This window comes from Copadichromis virginalis, unplaced genomic scaffold (assembly GCF_057382275.1).
Source record: "Copadichromis virginalis isolate Kocher_CV1m ecotype Utaka unplaced genomic scaffold, C_Virginalis_male_GT1.1 unmapped_scaffold_1, whole genome shotgun sequence".
NCBI lineage: Eukaryota > Metazoa > Chordata > Actinopteri > Cichliformes > Cichlidae > Copadichromis > Copadichromis virginalis.
In genome coordinates this window covers 8916702-8933424 of record NW_028188589.1, presented here as the reverse complement: position 1 = coordinate 8933424, position 16723 = coordinate 8916702, and the positions used below count along the sequence as shown (strand labels likewise).

The 16723-nt window shown below is 44.0% G+C and overlaps 2 protein-coding genes across 2 annotated transcripts in view; both read right to left on the bottom strand.

Moving 5' to 3' along the window:
* The window catches only part of LOC146679771 (protein NLRC3-like), a 40715-nt gene extending 34758 nt beyond the window's left edge, over positions 1 to 5957 (bottom strand). The window contains exon 1 of the mRNA XM_085450171.1: positions 5178 to 5957. The gene's annotated coding sequence lies outside the window, so the exon portion shown is untranslated. The remainder of the gene's footprint in view (positions 1 to 5177) is intronic.
* Positions 1 to 16723, bottom strand: part of LOC146679770 (protein NLRC3-like) — a 182663-nt gene that overhangs the window by 123946 nt on the left and 41994 nt on the right. The gene's annotated exons all lie outside the window — the stretch shown is intronic.

The following is a 16723-nucleotide window of genomic DNA, read 5'->3' as shown; positions in this document are numbered from 1 at the left end:
ATGCACTATGGTGGCCTTTCTTTGCTCATAACTCCTTGATGTTGGTAAATACAATAAGTGAGCAATATATACAATATACATATGAGAATGCACAGCACATTATGGAGTATGCCCCTGCTGTGGAGTCCTGCCTCCATCTACTTGTCGTTTAATCACTGGACAGCTGGACAGGTTCATACAAAATATTAGATTATGCCAATTGTCCTATACATATTTTTGACCTAGGGGTAGGATTGATTGTGAACTGGAAAGGGAAAATGCTTAGGAAGCTGAGTACGGCTGCATCGTCACTGATTTGTAGAATCATTTTGATTCGATACAGGATCCGATTTGATTGGAATCTGGAAAGTTTTGCCTCAGTCAGAAATATTACAATTCTGATCATTTAACAGTATATATCCATAATTTCGTATCTATTAAAAGAAAGCTGACACACGTGAGACTTAATTAGAGATGTAAACAGAGAGTTATGAAACCTGCAGCTGCAGAAGCCAGCGGAAAAAAGAGGCAAACACAGCGCGGACCCGACGACACACCAAAATCTGACTCTGACACGTCTGTGTTCACGTTTGTATGCAGAATCCGTAAACCTGCTCCCAGTTACTGTTTTAGCTGCATGGTGTTTGACGACATGTTGTGAGGTTTAACCTGAGATGCTGGCGTTTCAGGCATAATAACGTTAATTTACAAATCGACACGGGATTTTAATGAATCAATATCACTTTATTCAATTTAGCATGGATTGTAATCAGAAAAGCGATAGTCAAAACCCACCCCTAATCAAGAACTTGCAAAGTAAAAACATGATCAATGTAAGGTAGCCCTTTTGTTATTTACATTTAAAAAGAGGATTAGTGTTACTGTGCGCTGGCTGAGTCTGTTTCTTTTCTTAGAAATAGTTTCTCCTGCCCTGAAGAAAATCCACTTGCATGGAACAGAAGAGGCTGTGGAGTGCAGGAACTACACTGCAAGCTGGTAGATATGCAGGTATTCCTGGGTCCTGCAGACTATCACCTAAAAACAATAAACAAAATGATTTTCTAAACTGTAGCAATGTCATGTACGTATAGTGTCAAATACATTGTTGTAGTCTTCATTAGCTTTAATTCACATGGAAGTGTTCCTAAAGTCATATGCTGTAATGATATTTACATTATGAAAACATGATTTTGGACATTTCAGGTTTTTCACTTCGGCAGATAAAATAAATTGAGCAAAATCAACTCAAAATATTCCCACACGCCAGAACGTCCTCTCTTCCTCGCTGGCTCCATATCTGTCAGTGGAATGATCACCTCTTCGCTCTCTGTCACCATCAACACACTCCACGAATCCCGTGGATGATTCACTTCCTTATATCCGTTTGAATCAGGTACCAAAGCAGTTACGTGCGTAATGAAGCTTCGGACGTCACTGGTCACGTGACTTTTGCCAAACGAAGCAAGCCTCGACACAGTGCTTCTGAACCAGTGTGTTGTTTTTTTCGACACATGCTCCGGAGCATCAGCTTCAAGCGGGCCATCACTATCCCCCACCCTCATTCAGATCTGGCCTTTGGAACTATTTTGGTCTTCATGTGACGTATGACCCTGAAGGTAAGCGCGTCATGGACTAAAGTAAAACAGTATGTTGGATGTGCCACGCAATGCTCAATTACATGGGTGGGAACTAGTGTGTTAGCGCAGTTAGCTCGTTAACGTGTTGGCCGTCTAGCCCCACGCACGGGGCGATCCGCGGTCGCTCGTTAACGGAGATTTGCCGTGTTGTGGCGTTAACGTCATTTCAGATTAACGCTGACAGCACTAGTGGGAACACAACGAATATGACTGCACATTTACTCCGACATCATCCTGGTGCAAAGACAAGAGGAAGCAGACAAAACAACAAGCACCATGCTACAAACTTTACCCGAGTCATTTAGACAGCCGTTAGCACAGGATTCTCCTTATGGGGACCTGATATGTTTAATATGCTGCTGAGAATATAGCCCAGAAAAAGCGTATAGTAGAGCTTTTATTTTGAAAGAGACATTTCTCTGTAATAAACTCTCTTTTCCAAAGATGGGTGATTCCTCCATCAGATAGATTTTTTTATTATTATTTTGTTGTTTCAGCAACATTAAATTTAAAAACTGTACTTTTGAGTTAAAATATATATTTATAATTTTAATAAATGACAAATTAAAAAGGCATGAACATTTTTTTTGTATCGAAAAAATATCGAACCGTGACACCAAAGTATCGAACTGAACCGTGAATTTTGTGTATCGTTGCACCCCTAATATATGTGTGTGTGTGTATTTATACATCAATCCATTTTCTTGCTTATGGAGTTCAGGGCCTGGGACCTACTCCATGTCAGCTTTCAGTGTTTATGAACATGAACATTATGAACTCATGACTCCCTTGGGAAGCCTCTGGTTTTTCATAGGCAGGGGATATTTGTTTTATCACAGTTCATTACCAAACAGAGCAGGGTTCTAGTTGATTTGTGGCTTTTAGGATATTATGTATAGGTGTGTAAAAGTGGAGTGAATATAATTACAAACAGCAATGCTAGTGGAGTGATGACAGACAGGGCGGTTGGGGGGTGGTGAACAGTTTGCCAACAGTTCTCCCCTGTAGAGAAGGACATCTGCCATTTCTTTTTCCTTTTAGTCAAACAATTCAGGTAGTGATGAAAGAAAATCAGACTGTGGCAGTGCTTGCAGCAGGTAACGGAGTGATAATGCAGAGTTTTTACTAGAGATGGACCGATCCGATATTACGTATCGGTATCGGTCCGATACTGACCTAAATTACTGGATCGGATATCGGAGAAAAATAAAAAATGTAATCCGATCCATTAAATATCACGAAAGCACCTCACAAAAGTTGCAACACGCCGTAACTCACCTCAGAACGTTAGCACGTCGGAGCAGTATGCATCACGTGATAGAGCGGCTGTGGCATGCGGGACCTGTCGGTGGTCTGGATAGCATGTGGAGCTTCGCTAGCAACCCGGCATTTCATCTCCGACAAAGTTATCCCGAGAGAAGTAAAGCAAGTGTGTAAGTCCATCTCTGAATGTTTGTAAAGCATTCCCACGTTAAGCTTAACAAGCGACTGCCTCTTCTTGCTGCTACTTCAATCATGAAACTGCTTAATGATCAGCTGATCGGCTTTTCTGTCGCGAGTCCGTCTCTCTAGTTTGTTTTTGGTCCACTTTGCACCAGAAAGAGGAAACCAGGGGCTGAACAACAGCAGCACGTTTAAGCTTGATAAGCTGTTGTTAGAATGTATTTAATATTACTTTCTACACCAGGATCTTTTTCTACGTAGCTGACGCTGGTAACTGTGCAGGGGCGGATCTAGCAAAGTTTAGCCAGGGGGGCCGATAGGGCATTAACAGGGAAAAGGGGGCACAAAGACATACTTTTCTTTCTTATTCTCATTTAAAATGTCTAGCTTTTAATAAATAATTATCTGACAGCCAAAGTTTTAATTTGATGTAAAATGAATAGAAGTCAATTACTGTATATAGTGACTATTAAGTCTAATATATATACCCTAGTAAGCTATAGTACTTTTTCCTTTGGGAAGGTACCATCTGTGCAGTCTGCAATTTTGTTGAAGAAAGATGTTGAATCTATTTAATATTTCTTGAAAAATAATTCATTTCTGTGCATTTTTTTTTCACACTGCATCAAATTAAGGTTGATTACGTCGATTAAGCATCATGAGGTGGAGCGTGAGGGGTGGTTCCCTATTTTTTATTTTTTTATTTTTGTTGTTGCTGGGAGTTGGAACCCTATTAGTTAGGTTGCTTAATATTTACGCTAAGTACTCTTTAAAATACCAGAATAGGGAGGATGGTGTAGGTCTAAGTTTATTAGATTGATCAGTATTGCTGAACTATGAAATATTTTTTTTGTATACAGGTATAACAGAATAGCTTTAGTGTAGTTGTTGTTTTAAACTTGAGTATGAACTTATACAAAATGCAGCAAGATATTTAAAAAACAGTTTTGTTGATTAAAAAACACTATATCGGATTCATATCGGTATCGGCAGATATCCAAATTTATGATATCGGTATCGGACATAAAAAAGTGGTATCGTGCCATCTCTAGTTTTTACTGCAGTGGACAGTCCCTAGTGTGACCATCGCTGGAACCAACCAGCTGATTTACACCATGGCAGCAGTCATCAGTGAAGTTCTTGGCTGCAACATGAACAATCTCAAGTAGCAATGCTACTAAACTTGCTGGAGAACTTTTAGTTCAGGCCACTTGATGAGTTTCACACAGTACTGCATATTATTTTATTAGGTTGGCACAAATGTAGGATTGTGTTTGTGATATCACGATGTGTCTGTTTCCTTTTCATATTACACTAAAGAGATCATCGGCTACAAGCCTCCGTAAACGAACAGCATGTCTATAAAAGCCCATTCATCATCCGGCCCTCCTGCTCAAACACAACCATGTAGCGCTCATCCCTCCACCCGTCTCATTCAGCATCCACACACATGTTGCAGGGAACGGGAAATAGAGTAGAGCAGCAAAGCTTGATTTTCTTTAGGATTGGTTAAACTAAAAGACGTTGACAAGGAATTTTAAGGGTTTTAGGAAGCATAAAACCGAAATCAGTTGTATTGGATACGAGTATAAATGAGTGCTTAGGCTCATGCAAGAAAAAACATCTTAGACAGGATATGACAAAACGTACTGTGATACAATTCTTCATTACTACAGCTCTTTGAGTGCTTTTGTAAAAAGTCAAATCTGTGTGCTCCATTAAACCCTGTAGAAGTTGTTTCGAATGCTGACAGTGGACAAACAAAGTTGTCATTTAGCTTAAACATTAACAGTAGAAAAGGCCCGATAGGAATCTAACATCCTTGGAATCAAGCTGTGGGAGTGAGTTTTGAAACCTTTCTGTAGGACTGCTTTAAACTTGCCTTCTTGGTGATGTGTGTCTGATGTCTTGTTTGACTTGAGCAGATTCTTTACGTGCTTTAAGTTTCTAACACATTTGCTTTAACCAGTAATTGAAACTGCTGAGTAGGAAGTACTAAAGTGGGTGTTGAGCATGTTGGGTGTGTTCTTATTACCTGTTTCGATGTTTTCTTTTAATTGAAAGCGTTTCATGAATATGAAATGCTTCTTCACACATGGGCCCCACACACACACTCACATTCACACTTGTTGCAGGCCTGTTTGCTGCTCACGCCGGACGATGGAGAAAAATCCTCTTCTCCCCAGTAAGAGCACGAAAGTCCAACTTACAGTTCAGTTGCTCGGTAGGTTTCCGTTCGCCAGTCCCAAACTAAATTCACTCTCCGCTCTCCCTGCGGACCGGATGCTGTCTCTGCTACAACGCGTTAGCCAGTCACTGTCCAGCTCTCCGACAGTCCATAGCGGCTGCCTCCGTGGCGCAGCCAGGCAGTCCGGGCTAGCCTTTAGCCTCGGCGGTCGTAGCTGGAAACACAGTTTTTTCACGGTGGTGCGACCGTTGAAACACAAAGTCACTTCCCCCACACTCTGTTGCGAAGCTCTCACACGGTTAGCTTTCTAGTCCGACACTCTTTTGTGCTAGGTAACTTCAGTAAAACTAGCTGAGTCTCTCACTTTGGTTCAGCTAACCTCGTGCATCTCTCCATGCCGTTCTCCTCTCTTCCTCCATTACAACAGATACACAGGTCCCGTTTCATGCTACCTTCACGGGCCTCCAGAAAATTAGAACTCTGAACAATACTTTAACTCTCTTCAGAGTTACATACCATAAAATAATACTTTATGATTAACATAACAGGTTCATTGCTCTAATTACCTGTATTTACCTTGTGACATATTACAGGGCAAATTACATTCAGAGTACAGTTAAATCACATAATATTAACTGTGAACACCTTATGTTACTGTGGCGTTTAAGTCCATGGGAATTACGAGTATCTACTCCCAAATTCCCATCCGGGCTACACAGCTGTAGACTGGTGCAGAGCCTTGGTGGTTTCTCTAATCCAGCACAGAGGCCAGTACATTAATCTAAATGCAGTGACACAAACACATTGATAATTTCTTCCAGTTCAGCAGAGGAGACCATGTTTCACAATTTAGAAATGTTAGGAGTGAGATAAAGATTTTACACAGTTGAAACTCAGAGAAGACTCAAACATTACACCAAGACTTTGAATGCTGAACTTAGCATGTGAACAAAAACAGAATAGAATAGAATGCATTTTATTGTCACTACACACATGCACAATAAGCTTCAGAGCATCTCCTATTCAGTGCAGACGTGGGAAAGAAAGAGGGGTGAGTTGCACAGTTCTGCAGCACTATCTACAAATATAGAAACAAAACATAGTGCTATATATTACAGTGTGGGTTACTGCACGTAAATTAAGTGTTGCACTGTGGTGATGATAGTTGTGTAGTCTGTGTGTAGAGGTCCTACATTGGGGGGTGGAACTGTGTTTATCATGTGTGAGTTCAGGTTACGGGTGGAAAAAACTGTTGTGAGTCTGTGGGTCTCCTTGCTGATGCACCTGTAGCGCCTCCCTGAGGGAAGCAGGTTGAACAGGTTAGAACCGGACTGGAGCTGTCATGGATAATGCTTGCTGCTCTGCTGAGGCAGCGGGAGGAATAAATGTCCATCAGGGAGGGGAGAGGGCAGCCGATGATCTTCTGTGCTGTCTTGACCACACTCTGAAGCCTCTATCCGCCTTAGTGCAGCTGCCGTACCATACCGTGATGTCAACAGCAGGTTGGAGTTCAGCTTGTACTTCCTGAAGACTCGCAGGAAGTGCAGCCGCTGTTGGGCCTTCTTGACGACCGCTGAGATGTTGTCTGTCCAGGAGGTGTCAGCAGAGATGAGGACACCAAGGAACCGGGAGGTGTGTACCCTCTCTCCACACACTCCCCGTTGATGTAGAGGGGGGCCAAGTCAGTGCCTCCTGACGTTGACAATGACCTCTTTGGTTTTCTTAGTGTTCAGTCCCAGGCTGTTTTCTGAACACCATGCTGCCAACTTCAGGACTCTTTATGCTGATTCTTTCATCCGGGCTGGACTTCTTATTCTTGACTGAAACTTGGCTTCGCCCTGGTGAGTTCTTTTCTTTCTCAGAACCAACCCGATTCACCTTTCTAAGCTCACCCCAGTCTACTGACAGAGGTGGAGGGCCAGCTTCAGTTTTTAAAAACAAATTCACTGTGGTGTGCCTCAAGGATCTGTGCTCGGCCCAGTTCTTTTTTCCTTGTACATGCTGCCTTTGGGAGTAATACTTAAAAAATATAACATTTCCTCTCACTGCTACGCCGACGACATAAAAATTTATTTCCCTTTGACATCAGATGTCTCTACGTCTCTGGAACCCCTATTTGACTGTCTAAATGAGGTACAAACGTGGTCACGTCTCTCACACTGAACGAGGATAAGACAAAAGTTATAGTTTTTGATAGTCACACCCCGCTGGAACAACTTACTGATGCCTTAGGGTCCCTTGGTAGCCATCTCTCACTCACTGTTAGAAACCTTGGTGTTTTCCTGGACAGCTCAAGAAATCGACCTCCTCTGTGGTAAAAAACTGTTTCTACCAGCTGCGTCAGATATCTAAAGCAAAGCCATACCTCCCTTTGAAGGACCTTAAAAAACTCATTCATGGTCTTATCACTTCCAGATTAGACTACTGTAATTCTCTCTACTCGGGCCTCCCACCTTCCTCTATTCACCGGCTCCAGTTAGTTTGAAATGCAGCTGCGCGTCTCTTAACTGGAACTAGAAATTATGCCCACATCACACCAGTTTTAGCCAACCTACGTTGGCTCCCTGTTGATTATCGTACCAATATTCAAAATTCTTTTGCTTACCTTTAAAACTTTAAACAATTTAGCTCCCAGCTATCTACGCGAGCGCCTCCATTTGTAAATCCCTAATAAGGCACTTAGATCTTCCAATCAAATGCTCCTGACGCAACCGAGGTCTCGTCTGAAGTCCAGAGGGGATCGGGCCTTTGCTGTCGTACCTCCCAGACTCTGGAGTAACCTCCCTCTTTATATTCGTCTCTCCGAGTCCATGCAGTCTTTTAAATTGTGTCTTAAAACTTATTATTTTAGTCTGGCTTTTGATCCAAACTACTATGTTATTTCTATTTTATTTATTTATTTATTTTGATAACACTTCTGAAGCATCAGAGCTGTCCTTGCCTGTGATAGAGCTGACCTGCCATAGGACACTGGGAAGAGTGTAAATCCAGGCTGAATTCCTTGTGTTGGACAGTATTTGTGTGCAGCAGCAGCAGAGCGCACAAATCAAACTGTATGTTTTGGTAAGCCTGGCCTTCTTGTACTGGATGTCAGTGAGCCAGTAGCTGGTGAGTTTATCACATTAACATTTTTACTAGCAATTTCACTAGCTGGGACCACATCCTCAGTTACGATGAACGATGATGGATGAGGGAGCGTGTACTGGTGCAGCAGTGTGGGGAAGGCCTCAAACAGGATCGGCAGCGGCTCCTGGGCTCCAGGTGGGCATGAAAATGAGAACAGAGGGTATTGGTGAAGGGGGCATATATAAACTGAGGCGGTGAGAATGAGGTGTGGTCCCACTCCTGAAATTCAGATAATATCTCCACTTAGTATAAACTGGGTCAAAGAAAAAGTGCCTCTGATTGGGCTGCTTTCTACAGTTGGCTGTGAGTCCATTGCAGGGCATCAAACATGGATAAGGGGTTGTTTCAACAGTAATTCTATGATGGAAAATTAACGAGGCATTTATCAGGATCTATATTTAATTTAATATCTATTTAACATATTTAATCAATATAAAGCTCAGTGTCTATTTCTTAGCTTGTAAAGTTGTGAAATTCATGGCAGATTCACTTCTTGGCTGTTTTGTGTTTTATTAGATAGTTGATAATAAAGAGTGTCTTTGCCTGTGGCTTTGTTAAGACTGCAGGTTTTTGTCCGCCTGACCTTTGGTGACCTTGGCGAGCTCAGGATGAACAGGCTGTCTGCTCTGTTTGGGTGTGATGCTGCCTGCAGAGACAGTCTACTCTCATGCAGACACAACATCTTTACTGATATAACGTGGTCATGGACTCTTCTCTGTTCTTCCTTATTAAATAATAGTAAAATGACTCTGCAGTTTTGATTCAAAATGCACCAGGTCTGCTCAGTCTGAATCACACCGTTAGAGCCACACCAAATGATTGGAGCACCAATATTAGCACTCAAAGAGTCTAAGCAGTACCAGCTTTGGCCAGTGCAGGAGTGAACATGTAGATCCATGTTCTACTGAGCAGACACTGAGCAGAGGCAACATGCAGTAAATGAATTAGTGGTCTCCACATGTTTGCACCCAAAGTTTCCCTGCTTTTGTGAGCTGAGCTGTTTTAATATTTTCCATGTATTAGATGATACTGTCCAATGCTTCCAGGGCTGTGAAGATGGAAAAAATGATGTTGCAGTCGTTGCAGAAGTGTTGGTACCATTTGAAGGAAGTCATTAAAGCGCCAGAGCGAGCAGACAAGGCAAGCACTCAAAGAATGTGGAAGGCAGTCGGGGAAAGTTGCCATGGACGGACTTGATTCCTCCCAGCCCCAAACAGCTTTTATACTGTGGACAAAAATACATGAAAGTGTGTGTGTGTACCTGTTTAGATGTCTCTGTGGGGACCAAGAATTGGAATGTTACTATACTTGTGGGGACCAACAGTCATTTATGAGGACAAAAGTGCCTCACGAGTTTGAGACTCACAATGTGGTTCTAGTGTCAGGGTTACAGTTAGGTTATGGTTAGGTTTAGGTTGAGCGTTAACCATCCATTATTGATGGTTACAGTGAGCGGCTAGGATCATGTCAACTATGTGTCCTCACTAAGATATCAAAACTAGAATGTGTGTGTGTGTGTGTGTGTGTGTGTGTGTGTGTGTGTTAGTGAAAGGAACTGTAACTGGTCCCAGTAGCAGCAGGATACAAACGCCATAATGACACAGCTGCCTCTCGTCTGCCTTCCTCCCCTGAGTGAAATAAGATATTTGGGACCTTTGAATAGTTTTTTGAAAATATTTTTTTGTTTAAAGAAAGGAAAGAGAAGTTTAATCCTTTAACTATTTAACTGTTAGGTGTCAATCCCTGGGAGGGTTTCCCCCTTTTATTTGGTGTGGAGTCAGAATTATGGCTTCTCCACACTGTGGAAGTAGCTCTTTGACACAGTCGAGCAGTCATTGGTCATAACAGGATCATTTAAGACTCGATGATGAATAAGACTGTTGAAGTGCATGAGAAGGATCTCATATAAAACAGTCTGTGTCTGCTCCTCAATTCAATTTAATTCAGAAGACCCCTATGAGTGCAAGATCAAGGAAACAGTTCACCCTGCCTGGGATAGTGTTACCAGGGCCCTGCCCTGGAGCCAGGCCCGGGGAGGGTGCCAGAAGCTGTACATCTGGTGGCCGGGCACTGGTCCATGGGGCCTGGCTGGGCACAACCCGAAAAAGGGACATGGGCCCATTCTTATGCAGGCCCACCACCTGCAGTGGGCGCCATAGGGGTCGCATGCAATGTGTGCCACGTGGCAGCCAGGATCAGAGGCCATGGTGGACGGATCCCCGGCTACCAAGACTAGACTTAGTGTCTCATAGTCATTGAAGAACTCTGACTTGCTTCCTGTTCTAGTTGTTCTCTGGAAAAAAATCTGCAGGTCAAACAGGTGCACATACAAAGAGCACATTATTGATTAAAGCCTGGAAAACAACTGAGGCATTTGTCAGCCCGGCACGCTTGAAATGTCCAAGTGTTGAAAACAGTTTTCCATTCGTCACCTCCCCAATGTCCACCAGATGGAACGTGTTTCTAAGATCAAGCTTAGTGAAGATTATTGCTCTATGTAGTGGCTAAAAGCTCCAGCTGAAGCTGTTCTACAGTGGCTGGATGCAAAGCCCAATCACCATATAACACAACGCCTCGCAGATTCATTCCCCATTCTGACTCTGGGATGTGTTGCACTCAGAGAGAGGAAATGTTTGCTGCTATTAGCGTGAATGCATCCCTCCCCGATGGCTAATATAAGCCCCCATGGTGGTATTGTCAATCCTCACAAGAACAGTAGGAAGCGCCTGAAGAAACCACCCAGCGCTGAAACCCTCTTAAACAGCCAAGCCAGACCACCAGGATGGCTGAGCCATCATACCCAGTAGCCGAAGGTATAATCTAAAGGGGACTGTTTTGTGCAGGCGAAAAAGAGTCAGGAATGCTGTGAGCAGGGCTGTGGAAGCTCTGCCATAGCCACCACCAAACAACTGAGTTATTTTTACACATCGGCTAGCATCTGGCCAATCCACCACCTTTCATTGCTCATGCCGTTACAAAACAAACAAACAAAACAAAACCCATCAACCCATAAATACGAAGAATCACTGTCAGCCCACCAGGCAATTTGAATGTTCCCATCACTTCTGTGATGACAAAAGTCATGATTATGCCATAGTCAGTCTATTTATATAGACCAAAGGCTCATCAGCAGATCCAAACCGACAGAAAGAAACAGGAAAGTACCGCAGTGTAATCCATTTATTTCAACAAAGTAACTGTATTCTAAATACCACCTGTTTAAACGGTAACTGTAACAGAATACAGTTACTCGTACATGTATTCTGTTACTCCCCAACACTGGATATTTGTCATATAATTGAAATATCATTAAACTCACTACTCGTACTCATAAATATGGTCCGTGCACAAAGCAGCGTCGTCTCTTTCTAACCATCCCTGCTCCAACAAACACGAGGTTGTTTCCATCGCTGCTGCTGTTCCATGTTGTACAGCTCTTATTGTTACTGTAAGTCTCGTAGTTCTTATTTGTGTGAGGCTTTGCTCCTGCCCGTCACTCTGCTGCTGTTACATGTTGTTCAGCTCTTATTGTTACTGTAAGTCTCGTGTTTCTTATTTGTGTGAGACTTTGCTCCTGCCCGTCACTCTGCTGCTGTTACATGTTGTACAGCTCTTATTGTTACTGTAAGTCTCGTGTTTCTTATTTGTGTGAGACTTTGCTCCTGCCCGTCACTCTGCTGCTGTTCCATGTTGTTCAGCTCTTATTGTTACTGTAAGTCTCGTAGTTCTTATTTGTGTGAGACTTTGCTCCTGCCCGTCACTCTGCTGCTGTTCCATGTTGTTCAGCTCTTATTGTTACTGTAAGTCTCGTAGTTCTTATTTGTGTGAGGCTTTGCTCCTGCCCGTCACTCTGCTGCTGTTACATGTTGTACAGCTCTTATTGTTACTGTAAGTCTCGTGTTTCTTATTTGTGTGAGGCTTTGCTCCTGCCCGTCACTCTGCTGCTGTTCCATGTTGTTCAGCTCTTATTGTTACTGTAAGTCTCGTAGTTCTTATTTGTGTGAGGCTTTGCTCCTGCCCGTCACTCTGCTGCTGTTCCATGTTGTTCAGCTCTTATTGTTACTGTAAGTCTCGTGTTTCTTATTTGTGTGAGGCTTTGCTCCTGCCCGTCACTCTGCTGCTGGAGCACCGGGATTTCCCCAATCAGGACAATAACGGATGTTTCTGTTCGTTTCTGGTCTATACATGTTTTATATCAGAGCATCTCCCAGAATCTGAACTGATCAAAAAGTGCCGACATGTCCGGAGGGATTTTGGCCCACTGCTCTTTACAGCTGCTTCCACAGATTTAGTAAAGGAGGCTCTGGAGGCTGGCTAGCCCACTTCTTCTTTAGCCACTGCTTTGTTTGCACCCATCCACGGCCACCACTGTGTGTTTGACTGTGGGGATGTTGGTGTGTCACACTCAGCATTTCTCAGCCTTCAGCCAATCATCCAGACGGTCAAACCTCAGACGGGCTTGTACATGCTAAACCGCGTGGGTGCTGCAGTAGTTCAATCCTCTACCAGTGTTACCAGTATGTGGTGACTGTCATCCACCTGCCTTCTCACCATTAACCAGCTCCTCCTGTGTGAGTTTGGGCCCATCCAGCACCTTTCCTATGATCATCCTCCGCCCATGAGGCTGACTGATCACATCATGGTCAGAACTGCTGCACCCACAGTCACCGAGCTTCATGCTGACGCCCTTTGCATCTATATGCTGAGAGTCCCACAGCCAGTCTGTGGGATCCAGGGTTGTAGAGGATCACACACTTCATTCAGGGACATGCAGATCTGTTCATAACTGATATGTTTTTTGTTCGATGTTTCTAAACTCAGGTAAAAATCAGAGACTGTTCATTTCTCTGTAAGTGAGCAAACTTATAAATTCAGCAGGGAGGATAATTGTTTCCCCATCGTAGTTCAGTGTAGCTAGTCTCTTAACCCCCAACCAACCCGCTGCACCTCCTCCCTCCCCTCCCTCTCATAAAATATTGAGAGAGCCTGGCACTAGGCCAGACGCCCCCCTCCCTCTCTGCCAGGCAGGCTGACGGAGCATGTGGCTGTGGGAGGGGCACGAAGGGCGGCTCGGCTGAGGAGATACAGTAACCATGAACATATTCGTTCTCTAAATGAACGCCACGAGTTGTTCCCACATCGAGCTGCTCTACTCTGAACTCATTCACACGAGCACTTTCTGCTCGAGTGCTTCCTCTGTTCACAGCCACACTCACGGATGCGCTGGAGAACAGCTCGGGTAAGAAGTGTGAACAACATGCTGGCATTTCATTCTACCTGCAGTGGTCAAATCAAGGCAGTGGTCAAATCTAGCTTCTTTCAGCTCAGGCAGCTGCAAAAACAAAGCCAATTCTTTCACGGCAGCACTTTGATCCAGGCCTTTGTCAGCACTCGGCTGCATTACTGTGATGACCTTCATGTTGGGGTCAGCGCATCATATATTAGTCAAAATGCTGCAGCTCGTCTTTTAACTGGCACTCGAAAGTTTGAGCACATTTCCCCTGTTTTAGCTTCACGTCACTGGCTGCCCATTTCTTTTAGGATTCATTTTAAAATTCTTTTATTTACTTTTAAAGCTCTCCATGGCCTCGCCCCATCTCATCTCTCTGAGCTGCGACAGCCTCATACAGGCCAGCTGATCAGCTGCTCCTGCATGTACCCAGGACTGGGCGTAAACTTAGAGGAGATCCTGCTTTTGCTGTAGCAGCTGCAAACTGTGGAGCGAGCTTCCTTTGGAGATCAGACAGGCCTCTTCTTTACCTGTTTTTAAGTCTTGAAAACCCGCCTCTTTACCCTGAGCTTTGACACCACGTGAGATGTTGGTTTTTATTTCAGTTGTTTTTAGGTGATTCGATGCTGTTTTATCTTGTTTTGTTTTCATTTGATGTTTTATGTGTTTTATTTATTTATTTTGCTGTTTTCTGTTGTTCTATTGTTTTAACTTATTTTCCGTGCAGCACTTTGTTCCTGTGCTGGCTATTTTAAAGTGCTTTATAAATAAGATTGGATTGGATTGGACTGCCACCAACAGCTCTGTAACACACTGTGCACACAATGCTATCATTGTCTTTTCTTTTTAGCTGCTTTTACATTTTAGTTGCTGACTTCTGATAAACTGAATAAAACAGGAGAACACACAACCTGGAAATCTTCAACCACACACAAAATACATACGTTTCCCTGGTAAAGTACACAACCTCTGCAGTACCGCTGAGTTTTCTACAAGCGCACAAAGCTGCTACCAGCTCTGCTGCTGTGACCTGTGTTACCTGTGTTAGGCTCTTACATCCATACGATGGTTGAAGGACCGGCCGTGTCCCGTCTTCCTTCTGTGCATAATCGTGGCCCCTGCTGGAAGCTGACCCCGTTCTCCCACAGTGTTGCTGAAATGGTGAAACTGGAGCACGAATCGATCTGGGAGCTTTGATGAGAGATCAGCTGAAGTTTGACTGCAGCCTGATTCACTTTAGGACAACCAGTTTGCTTTTAATGTTTTTCTGCCTGATTCATTCTGATACACAAACACAGGCTGAACGGTGTCTGTGCTCCCACATCCTCAGTGTCTCAGCACCTCTGCATCCTTCACTCACTTCTTAGCATGCAGGACGTGTGTGTGTGTGTGTGTGTGTGTGTGTGTGTGTGTGTGTGGGGGGGGCACAGGGGAATGTGGGACTTTGTCCTGATGTGAATGTGTGTGGATCTTCTCCTCCCGGCCTATCACAGTGAGGAATGGAGGTGGTGTCAGTGTGGGTCAGTGTCACTGGGAGCTGTGGGCGTCTCCACAGTGGGCCTGGGAAACTTTGAAAAGATGTTTTCTTCTTTCGGCCATAAAATCCAGATCTTGGTTTCCTCTTTGTGAGCACAACAGAGACTCCCCTTGTCTCTTACACAGCCCCCCTTTGGCTTTCATGCACACACACCCACTCAGGGAATAAAGTCACTGCAGCCATTTAGCTGCTTCTCAGCACTCGCTGCATAACCTGAGGTTGGTCAGCCGGTCGACTCGTCGTGCATAGTGACAAATGAGGGATTTCAAATATTTCCAAAGCGATGCATCAGGTTTCTTTGCAGATGAAGTGAGACGTGGATGTTTCACAGCACCAATGAAGATTGTGTTTAAGTGCAGCCGGGCGCACGCTCCCCCAGCGACGCCAGCTTCTTCTCACCGTGCAAACACTTTGATTTGAAATAGATTACAGCCGTGAGTGTTTGACTGTGATGGACTGGTGATGTGATCAGGGTCGCAGGTTTCCACCCGCCTCGTCTCTTTGCATGCAGTGAAGGAAACTATGCAAACTATGCAAGGTGTGCAGTAACAGGTCTGAACAAACCAGCAGCAAATAACTTCCAGTCTCCACAGGTTCAGTGCAGCTGGTGTAACAAACGTTTGGTTACAACATATTAATGTTCGCACACTGCTGTAAAAACAGTTTTATTAAAATGAACGTGCACTTTTGTAGAAGCTCGTGGTGAACGCTCCACTGCCTTTGTTTTATTGTTACTATTATGTTGTGATGGGTTGAACAGGATGACTTGAGACGTGTGCGATGTGACAGAATAGACAGATGGAAGCCTTCATGTTGGATCAGAACGACGTCGGGCTTGTTGGTCTGCTGTGGTTTGATCAGAAGACTTCCTCAGATCAGCACCGTGGCCCTCCTCTTCCTCTCCCCCATCTGCTTCTTCTAGCAGCTTCCAACACACTGAGGTCTCTGACAGTGAGAGTGACTCCAGTGTTCCTGTAACTTTGAAGCAGAGGTTCAAGACAGATTTGATCTTTCCTTTCCTTCTGTTTGGGATTGAAGTGATGTAATATCAGGGGGGGCAGGGGGTGCTATGATGTCCTGTCATTCTCATGTAAATCTGTGTTGGGAACATTAATGTTTAGTAAATGTGAAGTTAGCAGAGCAGTTTTGGTCTGAATCACTGACGTCTTTCTTAAATACTGCAGGAACAGTTAGGAGTGTAACTGTAATCTGTAACTGTAGTTTGGCTGAGCTGGAGTCTTTGGGTTCATCATGTCGTTGGATGCTCACCTCCTGCAGCTGCTGGCTGCTCTCCCAGATGAGAGATGATATCTGAATGTCCTTTATAATAACCTTAATTCACCTCGCACACACACAATGAGCTGTCTAATCAGCTGACCGGAGCAGGTGCTGTGTGTGAGAGCGATGTTGGGGTTGTGAGGGCCCAAAGAGCTGGATCTCAGCCCCTGTGGAGGACAGAGGGGGTATGGACGTCGCGTGCGTGGAAACCACTCCTCAGCTACTAGCTGCAGATGTGCAGTGCACATGTGGAACATGCAGCACCTTAAACCAACTTTTCCTCTGGAGTTAAACACTCTCCCTAT